Below are 14,516 nucleotides of genomic sequence, written 5' to 3' on the forward strand. Positions count from 1 at the left end.
ACAACTGGAGTCGCCAAGAGAAAACCAAAAGACTTGTTATAGATACCTAGTATTAGGCCGTCAGCAGCTAAGCTGGAAACATGCCAATTGCTAAGAAGGATGCTTCTACATTCCTAAAAAAGGAAGGAAAAAAATTAGTTACAGGGGCTTGTTTCTACTTCTTGATACAGATACTCCCTACGTGGAATCTTTCCTTTGGATTGCCAGGAGCAGGGGGCTGGAGGGCACACCGTCATTTTTTTTTTTAACCTGGTGGTTTTTCCTCCTGAAGCCCAGAGGAAAATAGAAATGTTCTCATAGCGAACATCCTGTACTTCGTTTATTGTAACACTCATCAATCTTATAATTGCTTGTTCGATATCTGTCTTCCAATTAGACTATAAATTCCATGAGAGTGACCATATTTTTCTTACTTGCTACTGTGTCTCTGGTAGAGAGCCCTGGCACATAGTTTGACGCTCAGTAAGTATCTTTTGAACAAAATGCTGAATAAATTACCTAGAAGCCACAGCCTTCCACAAGGGTGATTGGAACTAGTAAGATTTAAATTGCAGATGAAGCCACTATGTGGAGTTGAAGTTGCTGTATGTGGAGTATATAATGGAATTAATTAGATGAAGAGGGCAAATTTCTAGTTTTGAAGACAAAAGCAGAGAAGAAATCTTTCGATTGCATTGAACCTGGTGTGATTACATTGGTCATCATTAAGAATCAAAGAAAAAAATGCCCAATTGCACCTAGGTCTGGCTACCTCAAAACATGTTTCATCTTGGGCTGCTTGGGTGGCTCAGCTGATTGAGCATCTGACTCTTGACCTCAGCTCAGGTCTTAATCTCACAGTCATGAGTTTGGGTTCCTGCATTGGGCTCCATCAATGGCGTAGAGCCTAGTTAAAAAAAAAAAATGTTTCATTTATTATATAGCACATACTAGTGTTTTAGGTTCAGTTTATTTTAACAAAAAGGGGCTTTAGATTTATTTAAAGGCAATAGTGTAAAAGTAGTCATATTTGCAGTTTAAACTGTATAAATTCTTCAACACAATAAGCATCTTAAAGCCATCTGGGGTAGTATAACATCATTGCTGGTTTTGTTGTTGATAAATAAAGCTCTTGAAAAATAAACTTCTGGGGCGCCTGGGTGGCTCAGTTGGTTAAGCATCTGCCTTCGGCTCAGGTCATGGCCCCAAGGTCCTGGGATTAAGCCCCAATGGCAGGTTCCCTGCTCAGCGGGCTTCCTGCTTCTCCCTCTCCCTCTGCCCATACCCCTGCTTATGCTCTCTCGCTCTAAGTAAATAAATAAAATATTTTTTAAAAATAAAAATTAACCTTCTAAGTTAAATATATGAAATGTCTGCAATAATGTCATAAATGCTATATGCTTTAAAAAATTAAGAAAACAATATCATCTCATTGATACAACCTCTTGGGATGAATAGCTATCTGAAGACATCATGATGAAAGCCTAATTGAAAAACAGTTGCAAGTGTATCTCTGTTGAACTTCAATCCTTGGAGGTACTGCCTCTTCTGAAGAAAACTGAGAAAAATGGACTCAGAATTGTAACAGCAGATCAGAATCAAAATTGGAGAGCTATGAAAATGTAAAGGAGACAAATATACTCATATTGACTTTTTAGTTAAGGAATTTTGAATAGACTACACTTAGGAAAAAATCACTTGTAGTAATGTATACCTAAAAATTTAAATATGATCTGTTTTTAGAAAATCTGTAATTTGGCAGCTTTATTGAGGTATAATGACATACAATAAACAGCATGTATGTAAAGTGTACAATTTGATGAGTTTTGACATATATTTATATTTGTGAAACCATCACCACAGTCAAGTAAATACATTAGCTTCAAAAGTTTCCCCATGACCCTTGATAATCCCTCCCTCCTGTTCCTTACCCAAGCAAACTGATATGCTTGCTTTATTTTTAAGTAAGCGCTATACGGGGCTTGAACTCACGACCCTGAGATTAAGAGTTGCATGCTCTACTGACTGAGCCAGCCAGGTGCCCCATCTTCCTTTCTTTTTTTAAAGAAAAAATATTTAATTGTGATTAAAAAATAACATATATTTATTATCTTAAGGATATAACAAGGATTAAAGCAGAGATTAGTGAAATTGAGAATAAAAAAATCAACAAAGCTAAGAGTTGCTTTTTGAAAAGATCAACAAAATTGAGAAACCCTTAGATTCACTAAGAAAAAAAGAGAAAAAAACTCAAATAACTAAAATCAGAAATGAAAGAGGGGGCATTTCTACCAATGCTATGGAAATAAAAAGGATTATAAGAGACTGCTATGAACAATTACATACCAACAAATTGGATAACTTAAAAGATACGGGAAAATTCCTAGAAGCAGACAACCTACGGAGACTGAATCAATAGAAAAAGAAAGTCTGAACAGACCATAACTCCTAAGAAGATTGCATCAGTAAACAAAAACCTCCCAACAGATTCCCCTGGCTCATAGATGTCTGGGCTAGAGCATCAGGAAAAGACTGAAGATTAGATTGTAAGAAAATATAGAAGCCATGTTTCAAAGACCCGAATTACAGGTATTCATCAGTTTGTAAGACATGAGTCTCAAATAGCTAGCAGTTTGGTTCTCAAAAGATCTCTAAATTGTGTACAGTTACTTGGGAAAGTGGGTCAGGGCTCTGTCATGATACAGGTGGAAGGGAAAAAATCCAGCAACAATATTTTCTCTAGCAGAAATGAGATGTGCGATCAGAGAGGAAAGTGGGGTACACCAAATGGGCAATGTCAGTCAAAAGACAACATGGCACAGAATATCAATATTATGGCCAGGCCTCAGAGACTTGGAGTACCAGTAGGTGAAAAGGGGTCTTTAATTGATGTGCAAGGGAAAGTAGGTTCAGGTGAATGCACAGATAAAAATAATTCCAAGTGACAGGCAATGATCATCATAACAGGTAATACACTTCTGGGTGACCAGACAAAAGAGAAAGCAGAGAATGGATTGATTATTCTTCTTTGGCCAATATTTGGTAGTCTCATTTCCAAATCATGTATAGTCTCTCTACTTTCTAAGGACAAGGATTAAAATATATATACCTCCTAACAAAGAAAAGCCCAAGACCAGATAGTGTCACTGGAAAATTCTACCAAATATTTAAGGAAGCATTAACTACAATCCCTCTCAAACTCTTGTAAAGCACTGAAGAGGGAACACATCCAAATTCCTTCTATGAGTATTATGCTGATACCAAAGCCAGATAAAGACACTACAAGAAAACTCCAGACCAATATCCCCAAGGAATACTGATGCAAAAATCCTCAACAAAATACTAGCAAACTGAATTCAATAGCACATTAAAAGGATTATACACAACCACCAAGTAGAATTTATTCCTGGATGGTTCAACTTATGGTCAATAAACATGAAAAAATGCTCAGTATCACTAATCATCAGAGAAATGCAAATCAAAACTACAATGAGATATCATCACATATTCATTAGGATGGCTACTATAAGAAGAAAGAAAGAAAGGGAAAGGAAAGGGAAAAACAAGTGTTGACAGGGATGTGGAAGAGTTGAGCATTGTTGGTGGGATTTTTAAATGGTGCAACCACCTCGGAAAATAGTATGGCAGTTCCTCATACAATTTTATTTTATTTTATTTTATTTTATTTTATTTTATTTTATTTTATTTTATTTTATTTTATTTTATTTTATTTTAGGGAGAGAGAGTGCAAGCAGGGGGAGCGGCAGAGGGAGAAGCAGGCTTCCGCTGAGCAGGGAGCCCAATGTGGGGCTCAGTCCCAGGACCCCAGGATCATGACCTGAGCCAAAGGCAAATGCTTAACCGACTGAGCCACCCAGGCACCCCCCTAATACTACTTTAATTGCTCATTTAATTAATTACCTTAAATTAATTACTAATTTAATTAGTCATATTATTTTAATTTAAGTAGAACTGCCATATGATTTAGCAATCCCACTTCTGGATATATATCCCAAGGAAATGAAAGCGTGGTCTAGGAGATGTCTGTACCTCCATGTTCATAGTGGCACTATTCACAATAACCAGAGGTGGAAGAAACACAAATGTCATCGGCAGATGAATGGATAAACAAAATGGGGTCTATACATACAAAGGAAACAAATCTTATCACCTGTTACAACATGGATGAATCTTGAGGACATCATGCTAACTAAAATTATCCAGTCACAAAAGGACAAATACTGTATGATTTCAATTATATGAGGTATCTAAAGTAGTCAGATTCATAGAGACAGAAACTAGAATGCTGGTTGGCACGGGCAAGGTGGGGGGGGGTTGGGGGTGTTGTTCAATGGGTATAGCGTTTCAGTTCTGCAAAATGAAAAGGTTCTGAGGATGTTTCATGGCAACATTATGTACAATATTTCACAACAAAGCAAATATACTTAACACTACTGAACTGTACAGTTAAAAATGGTGACGGTGGGGCGCCTGGGTGGCTCAGATGGTTAAGCGTCTGCCTTTGGCTCAGGTCATGATCCCAGGGTCCTGGAATTGAGCCCCACATCAGGCTCCTGGCTCAGCGGGAAGCCTGCTTCTCCCTCTGCCTCTGCCCCTGCTCATGCTCTCTCTCTCTCTGTATCTCTGTGTCTCAAAAATAGTGATGGTAAATTCTGTGTCTCAAAAATAGTGATGGTAAATTCTATGATTTTTTACTACAGTAAAACAAATTCTATAAATACATAAATAAAACTGACCATACCAAGCACTGACAAGAATGTGGAGGGACTGGAATTCTCTTACATGGCTAGTGGGAATATCAAATGGTACAACTCCTTTGGAAAGTTTCTTAAACTCCTTTGGCAGACTTGTATAAGAATGTTCATAGTAGCTTTTATTTCTAATAGTTAAAAGCTAGTAACAATCCAAATATGTATTAACACTGAATAATCAAATTGTGTATATTCATACAATGAAATACTACTTATAAAATAGGTAAACATTTTAGATTTCATTTGAGTTTTTATTACATATCAAGCACTGTGTCTAATGCTTTAAACATGTAATCACAACTCTATGAGGTAGGAATCATCGGCCTTATTTTCCAGATGATGAAATGGAGTCTTGGAAAAGTTTGTAACACAGGGTTACATAGCCAAGCTATGCCAAAGCCAGGGCTTAAACTTAGGTCTAGAGAACTATCAAAGATGGAATGCTTAGTCACCACACTGAATTTGTTAAATTCAACAGGAGTAACACACTGATTAGCTGATAGTAAACATCTCAATTGAAGAATTCTTTAGGGAAAAAAAAAAAAAAAGCTCTCTCTGGCTGCTCACCAGTGGTGTTAATGGACATATTGTACAATGGTTCAGAATGTGGGCTTTCAATGTAAACAGCCTATGAGTGAATTCCCATGACTACCATTTTCTAGTTGTGTGCGCTATTTCATCTCTCTGTTCCCTTAGCTTTAGGGTGGAGATAATAAAGTCAACCTCATTCCCTGCTTGTACTTCAAACAGTTCCTGGCATATAGAAAATACTACCCATCTTTATTTAACTTCTACAATGTAACTGTGAATGCTTCCTATCTCTATTAAGAGGGATAAGATACTTTAAAAAAAACAAAAAACACTTCATTCAACTTAAGGTATTAAAAGTGATTCTGTGTAATGCCCTGGGCTAAGCACCATTGGGGAGCAAAGCTGAGTCAGAGGAGAGAGTCCCTGTCCTCAGGAATTCTGCACTCTCTTTTTTGTTTGTTTGTTTTTTTAAAGACTTTACTTATTTATTTGACATAGAGAGAGAGAGAACAGGTAGGCAGAGAGGCAGGCAGAGGGAGAGGGAGAAGCAGGCTCCCCGCTGAGCAGGGAGCCGGATGTGGGACTTGATCCAGGACCCTGAGATCATGACCTGAGCCAAAGGCAGCCGCTTAACCGGCTGAGCCACTCAGGCACCCCAATTCTGCAGTCTCTTAAGCAAAATGTTACACTTGGCCTCTTCAGTATTCTTCACATTTACATGCCCCTGCGATTTGTGCTTGGTTGAACTTTACATTTAATTTTTTGACTTTGCAACATTCTAACCTATTTTGCATTATGATGTACTGTGTAGAGATCATTTCCCATTTAGGGCTTCCTAAATTACCAGCCCAACTTCTTTTTTGATGGGAATAGTTCTTGATATTAATATTTCATTTCCTTTTACCACTGAAACTTAGTGAAACTCACTAAGCTAAACCCATTTTGAAATAAAATTTAAGCATTTTAAGCACCATCAAACATAACTTGTAGGTATTGTAATGTTATCTACAGAAATTGACTCAGCCCTTTTGTGAGAGGCAGAAGGAATCACAGGTAAGAGTAGCTTTAGGTAGACCAAGTTTTTGGTACTAAGTAGATGACCTTTTTGCTTATGTGAAAAGCTAATATTGATGTCAGATTGACAGAATCTTTCGAAGACCAAAGCTAAAGCCAGGTTCCATGTTAGCACGATACAACTTGTCTAAATTGATCATGTGACCCCTCTGTAATGTTGGTTTTAGGAGAGGACAACTAGAGCAACTATGTCAGGTTGTCTGGCTACGGGATCAGCATTGTGATAGATGCTAGGTGGTAGAATTGCATTGTGGGTTGAACTGTGTCCCCTAAAAGTTCATATATTGAAGTCGTAAGCCCCCTACCTAAAGATCTGACCTTATTTGAAACTGGGATTGTTGCACATGTAATTAGTTAAGTTAAATCAAGGTCAGTAGGATGGGCCCCTAATTCCATATGACTGGTATTCTAATAACAAGGGGAAATTCGGGCACAGAGATTCACATGTGGGGAGAACACCATGTGCAGATTAGTTGGAGCTATGCTTCCATAAGCCAAGGAACTACTGCAAGCTAGGAGAAAGACCTGGATCAAGTACTTCCCAGGCACCTTCAGAGACAGTATGTTCCTACTGAGCCCTTCATCTCAGACTTCTACCCTCCAGAGCTGTGAGACTATGAATTTCCGTTGTTGAAGCCATTCAGTATGTGGTACTCTGTTACAGCATCCTAGCAAACTAATATAATTTGGTAGGGGAATTCTGTTCTCTTCTCTTTTCTCTTTTGTTTCACAAATGTTACAGCTCTCCTGCAACTTGATTTTTTTGTTTGTTTAATTGAAGGATATAAAGACAAAGTAGTCACTTCTCCCATGTTGCTTAAGATTGCTACAGGAGATACGACAGATCAACTGGGAGGGCATATTTGAATCTCAGCTCTGTCACTCATTTGTTGTGAGAGTTTGGGCAAGTTGCTTAGACTCTCCCAAGTTTCAGTTTCTTTATTTATGACATGGAGATAATAAGATCACCTCCCAATGTTGAATAATTTAGATAATGTATGTAAATTAATAGTGTGCTTTCACAAAATGCAGCCATTATTATTACAAAACAACTACAATTTAAGGCAGAAAAATCAAGACAAGATCAGAGGTGTAGCAGGTGCTTCGGAAGCTCAGAGGGGTGAGGTCTCACATATGGCTGGGGAACCTGGATGAAGGTGGTGGCGTTTACGTTGGTTTTTAATTGGTAGATGGGATTGATGAGAAGGCATTCGTGGTGAAAGAAACAGCATGAACACAGGCAATGTGTCCCCAAAACACAGGCACATTCAGCAAGTAGTATGGCTTAGATTGGAGGGTTGGATATGAATTTTAGATTAACTATCTTCCTTAGAGAACACCCTTCACAACCTTGGCTTAAATGGTTTCCTACCTCGGCTTTACCCCTTTGCATCATATCACCATATTTATTTCCTTTTTAGCTTGTGTCACAAACTGTAATTCTCCTATTTACTTATCTGTTTACTTATCTATTGTCTGTAAAGGCAGAGTCTCTCTCTCTTATTCAGATCTATATCCCAAGGAGATGCTCAGCAAATATATGTGGGAAGAAAGGAGGGAGGGGAGAGAAAGAGACAGATTGAAAGGGTGGGAGGAAAATGAATGAATGGAGCAGTAGAGGAGTCCTACTATATCAGGTGAAGATGTAGTCTGGAACCAGAGCATGAAGGGGCTCTTGAAAGGGCAGGCTAAAGATCCCAATGCAGACCTCTGAATCAATCAGTCTATCATCTATCTATCTTTTAAGTTACATATATGGATATAGATATATATCTATATGGATATAGATATATTTTTAAGCCCCAGTGCAGGACTTGAACTCATGACCCTGAGATTAAGACCATGAGATCAAGACCCCAGCTGAGATCAAGAATTGGACACTTAACCGACTGAGCCACACAGGCGCCCCGCTGAATCAATATTCTTAAGAGAAAGATTTAGTGTTTGGTATATCTAACAGCCACCTCTGGTGAGTCTTACCTTCAGGCAAATTTGGGAAATAGTTCAGACCAATGGTTCTCAAAATACGGTGCCTACACCAGCCGCATCAGCAGCATCCAGGACTTTGTCAGAAAGGCAACGTCTTGGTCCCCACTATAGACCTACTGATTCAGAATCTGTCTTTTAACAAGGTCCCAGGATAATTGAAAAGCACTTAGAATTAAAATCTTGCCTCTTATTATAACATTTAGTCTTTTTTTTTTAAGATTTTATTTATTTATTTATTTGAGGGAGAGACAGATACAAGCGAGAGAGAGCACAAGCAGGGAGGAGAGGGAGAAGCAGGCTCCCCGCTGAGCAGGGAGCCCGATGAGGGACTCGATCGCAGGACCCTGAGATCATGACCTGAGCAGAAGGCAGATGCTTAACCGACTGAGCCACCTAGGCGCCCCACTATTACATTTAGTCTTAATGTGTTTGGGCTGCTATAACAAAAATACCATAGCCGGGGTGACTTAAAGCACATGCACTTATTTCTTGCAGTTTTGGAGTCTGGAAAGGCCAAGATCAAGGTGCTGGCAGATTCGCTATCTGGTTCACAGACAGTTGTCTTCTCGCTGTGTCTTCACATAGCAGAAGGGGAAAGGGAACTCTCTAGGCCTTTTTTTCTTCAATAAGGGTATGAATCCCATTCGTGACCTACTTACCTCCCCAAAACTCTACTTCCAAATACCATCACATCTGGGATTGAAGTTGAAACTTTGTCAGGTATTTCTGCTATAAGTATCCTTGTTGTAAACATCTTTGCTGCAAGCATTTTCACTGCACAACTAATTGGCCATACAGCAATTTTGCTGTAAATGATTAAAAAAAAAATAACTTGTTGATAGTTTGGTTTCATTTTTCCATTAATGCAGAGATCCATTTTTATCTTGTAGATATATATTATATAAATCTTAGCCTTCATAATGGTCTATACAGTGGCACAGAGTTTTAATCCCCATTCCCCATGGAATTTTGGAACATCTATAAATGGAGATGGAACAATATGCCAAAAACAAACAACAATGTGAAAGGCTTTCACAACTCAATACAAAGCACATCTACAAATATGCATCCTAGTATTTAGAAACTGATACCTCTCTTAATGAAGGAAGAAATTTTAGTGAAAAAAGATGAAGCATGATGCTAAACAAGGAGACGAGTCAACAAGCAAAAAAAATGTATAATGCTATGAATGAAAGATTTTGGTTTTGGTTTTGGGGGGGTTTGAATTAAAGATTTTGAAGACAAATACTTCGGTACAATTCACAAAATAAAATCAGCTATTTGGGCAATATTGCCATGAACCTATGCTATATATTTCAGATACATTCCAATGTTTTGCATTTTGCAACACAGTCTTTTAAATTTTGTCATTCATTTTTCATGTTTCGTTATATCCTTTTAAATGAATGTCCCTTTTATTGTTCGTGATTTTGTCTTTTATGGCAAAATTAGCTGACAACCAATTAGTTATGCAGCAAAAACATTTGTGGCAAAGATGCTTACAGCAAAACTACCCAGAACTAGTCTCAACACATGAATTTTGGGTGACACCAATACTCAGTCTATAGTACATTCTCTGATGTCCACATTCTGCTTTGCTTCTTCCAGGTCTGAGTAAAGAATTGGGCTAAATGTACTTTGAAGTGATGGGAGTCTTAGAACAGAAATCAGAAATATAAATATTCCTACTCTATTTGGTGCCTATAGATAGATCTCAGCCTCAACCATGGGAGTTCCTTAAAATTGCAACACACAAGTAGCCTGTTAAACAGCAGTTATTCTGGGACATTCCAGTCTGAAGCCAAAAATGATCTCCCACCCGGACTCAAAAGAACTCAAAAGGAAAACACCAGTGACAGTAAATCACCACAATTAGGAAAAAAGACAATGCGGGGAAAAACAGAAATAAACTCAGAGAAATAATCTGTCCATTTGGAAAAATCCTAAAGTCTGTTTTAAGGAAATCCTAAAAGAGTAGGGAACAGACCAAAATCCTTTAATGAATCATGGAATCTTAAACTGGTATCAGATGTTCTCCAGCCATAGAGCTCGGCGAGCCATAACAACATTTCAAATTCTTCCAAATAAGGTAGCCCCAGCCAAAAGCTATGCTCTTAAAGACAACGATTTCCTCTTACCTGATTGTCTATTTGGTGTAGAATGAACTGATTGTTGTCAGCACTAAAGTGCATTTATACATGTAAGACTAGAAGGATTGTGGAGGTTTCTTTAAACACACACACACACCCCCCACATTTTTACTGAGTCAGACTTTCCAGTGTACCAGTTGGAGAAAAGGGTAGTATAAATCCAAGAAGAGATGTTGGCTGTGGTTTCATTTGGTGGTCAGGGAGCTAGGGGGATATGTTTTCCCATTGAAACATAGCAACTTGATTTCAGTGCTGCTCCTCTGTCATATGCACAAAGGGAGATGCCAAATATCCCACGAGAGAATTTTCCAGAAGGTGTAGAGATGGTCTTTAACCAGCCTATGAGCTCTCAGACATACATATAAAAAGTAACTACTTCAAGCTGAATTTTTAGATTCCAGAAACTTGAAGAGTAAATAGTATAGAATTATAGACTCCTGGCAAGAACTCTTTTTTTTTTTTTTAAGATTTTTTATTTATTTACTTGACAGAGAGAGACACAGTGAAAGAGGGAACACAAGCAGGTGGAGTGGGAGAGGGAGAAGCAGGCTTCCCGCGGAGCGAGGAGCCCGATGCGGGGCTCGATCCCAGGACCCTGGCATCATGACCTGAGCCGAAGGCAGACGCTTAATGACGGAGCCAGCCAGGCGTCCTGGCAAAAACTCTTTAATAGAATGCTAACTACAAGAGTTACTTGTGTGTCAATATATTCATCTCCTCCACCCCAATGGTGGGGGTGGCGTGCTGCCTGGGCCAGAGTCAGCTCCCCTGGGCTAGTCATCTCAGGTGGTGAGCAGCTGACTTAGTTTACCCCAGTGTGCCACATAATATTGTTCTCTGTGTGTGACGAGTTGTGAAAAGACTGGGAAGCTCTGGTGTGAATTACACCCAGGCTATAGGCTTTCCCAATGTATGAATAGATTGATGATTTTAGATGGCACACAGGCATGCCATTAAAAACACTGAATTGCTTAGTGAGAAAAAACTTTCCTATTCAATTCTTGTTTAATCCTTCTGACTAGAGAAAGATAAATGATCAGTTTGGTGTTATCATATCTTCAACTATTAATTTTCCTTTTCACAAAGAGAGCCCAGATCACAGACACAGAGCTTTGGCCAGGCAAATTCTAGTTAGGATTTAATAACATCGTTTTGTTTTATTACATTTATTTTTGGCCACTGATTCTTTTTTTTTAAATTTATTGAAGTGATTTCAAGTTTCATTCTAAAATAAACTTATTTAGACAAGAATAAGGAGTTGATGCAAGGAAATTACTGAACAAAAGATGGTACAAGCTGTACCTTTCTCATATGGCAAAAATTATAAAGATGATACTCAAATGACCAAGTTCTAAAAAAAACACCATCCATTGGGTCACTTGAATTCACTCTACAATATCTCTGGTAAATCATTTAAAACCCTTCTGGACATAGCAAACATTGTCAGTGTAATTCATTCCATTTATAGACACATTAAGTTGTTAAAATTTTAACAGTTTGAGTTGAAATAGGTTTCCCAGGACCTTCTTATCAATAATTCTAATTAAATATTTGGAGACATTTCTCTTTCTTTAGTTTCCTCCCCCATGCCGTTAACATCCTTCTCCTGCGACACATACACACCAGACCTTCTTTCTTCAAGTCAAACTCTTCCCTTTCTTCCCCTTTGACACAGTTCTGGTCACACTCACCTCCCCTGGCAATTCTTCTCCAGGTTTATTCTAAATTATCAGTGTCTCTCTTAAACTGAATCAGTAAAAAGTATTTTGGTTGCATGTAGCAAAAAACAAAAACAAAAACAAAACAAAAACAAAACCCAGTTAGCTTCGGCAAAAAGGAAACCTTATTGGCTCACATAATTAAAAAACTCCAGAGTAAGTTTCATTCAAGGCATGGTTTGGAACAGGGGCTCACAGAACATGGCCAGAATCAGGATTCACTGTCTCTCTCATTTCCCAGCTCCATTTCTCTAAGAAAGAAATCCAGGGAGGCTTTTCCCTCAGAAGAGCAACATGGTTAAAAAAAATACAGCCTTACCTTTTTGCAATCTCAAGTCTAGTAGGCCGAGTGGGAATCTTTCAGAAATCCAGAAAAAGTCTCGTTGTATGTTAGTAGCTCTGAATGTGTCACGTGCTTTCTTCTGAACTCACCACTGTTACCAAAAGAGTGCAGTATGCTGCTCAGTCAGGATGAAGAAATAAAGACTTTATTGGAAGTGGATGGCCTTAGGTGAGGAAAAAGTTGATGTCTCAGAGGGGAAACAAATTGTGTTTACTGGAAAAACTCATATTGTGTGTCCAGATATGAACTCAGTTCCCTGGATAAGGTAAAACCAGTGAATACAGTTGGACAATTGCCTCCTTTATTATAAACTTCATGTGTCAATACAGGAGTGAGTGAGAGAGTGTTCTCCATTCTGAAACTATACCGGGGCTATTATTTCCCAGTCCTCTCTGTGCCGGTGACCCATGCATGGTGGGAGAAATAGAAAGCATGGCATCAATATAAGACAGTGTTCTTTCATTTCCAGACCAAAGCATATAATTAACAGAAGCTGGTGAAAAGAACAAGAAGAAAAAGAAGGAGGAGGAGGTGGAGAAGGAGGAGAGTGTTCTAGTATTGGATACCCTGACAGCAACCAGGTGTGGGAACTAACAGCAAGAGAGGTAAGAGAAAAACCCTACCCAGTGGTGACTATAACTCAAAAAGCAGAGTAGAATTGCCAAGAAGAAGAACAAATTTTCTAATTTCAAAACTTGGTATAGAACTACAGTAATCAAGACACTGTGGTACCGATATAAAAAAACATATAAATTGATGGAACAGAATTTAGAGTCTAGAAATATTTATGGTCAATTGATTTTTGGAAAAGGGTCAAGAAAATTCAATGTGAATTGTGTTTTCAACAAATAGTGCTGGAATAATTAGATATTCGCATGCAGAAAGATGAATTTAGATCCTTAACCTCTCACATCATACACACAAAAGTAATTCAAAATAGATCACAGAGCAAGTTGTAAAAGGACGTTAAATTCGACTGCATCAAAATTGAAACCTTTTGTACTTCAAAAGACACCATTAAGAAATGAAATGATAAGTTGTAGAAAGAGAATGTTTGCAAATCATGTATCTGATAAAGGACTAGTATCTAGAATATATGAAGAACTCTTTCAAATCAATAAGACAAACAACTGGATTTAAAAAAAGAGACAAAAGGCTTGATGAACAGTTCACCAAAGAAGATATACAAGTGGCTAATAAGCACGTGAAAAGACATGTAACATCATTAGTTATTAGGAAAATGTAAATTAATATCACAGTGAGGTACTGCTTCATACCTACTTAAAATGGCTATATTCAAAAAGTCAGATAATACCAGTGTTGGCAATGATGTGAACAAGCTGGAAACTTTATGCTTTGCTGGTGGGAATTCAAAATGGCACGACCATTTTAGAAAAGAATTTGACAGTCTCTTAAAATGCTAAACATAAATTTACCATATAGTGCAGCAATTTCACTTCTAGGTATCTACCCAAGAGAAATGAAGACATATGTCCATACAAAGACTTGCACATAAATGCTCACAGCATCATGATCCATAATAACCAAAAAGTGGAAACCATTCAAACTTCCATCAAGCAGTGAATGGATAAATAAAATGTGGCATATCCACACAATGGAAGTCTATTATGCAATAAAAAGGAACAGATTGCAAATACGTGCTGCAACATTGATGAACTAAGTAACCATTACGCTAAGTAACAAAAGATCACATGATTCCATTTCTATGATGCAATGTCCAGAAAGGCAAATCTGTAGATTCAGAATATAGATTAGTGGTTGTTGGAACTGGAGCGAGGAATGGAGATTGTCTGCAAATCGATTTGAACTGACGGAAATGTTCTGAACTTGGATTGTGATGATCGCTATACAACTCCATGTATTTAAAAACGATCAATGAATTGTACACTTAAAATAGGTGGATTTTATATGCAAATTATCTCTCAGTAGATTAAATAAA

General features: G+C 38.0%; 1 pseudogene; it reads left to right on the forward strand.

Moving 5' to 3' along the window:
- The first annotated feature begins 2,544 nt into the window (after positions 1–2,544).
- LOC110583206 lies at positions 2,545–3,077 on the forward strand (annotated as a pseudogene).
- Positions 3,078–14,516: the final 11,439 nt, after the last annotated feature.

The sequence above is a fragment of the Neomonachus schauinslandi genome, chromosome 8 (assembly GCF_002201575.2).
Source record: "Neomonachus schauinslandi chromosome 8, ASM220157v2, whole genome shotgun sequence".
Lineage (NCBI taxonomy): Eukaryota > Metazoa > Chordata > Mammalia > Carnivora > Phocidae > Neomonachus > Neomonachus schauinslandi.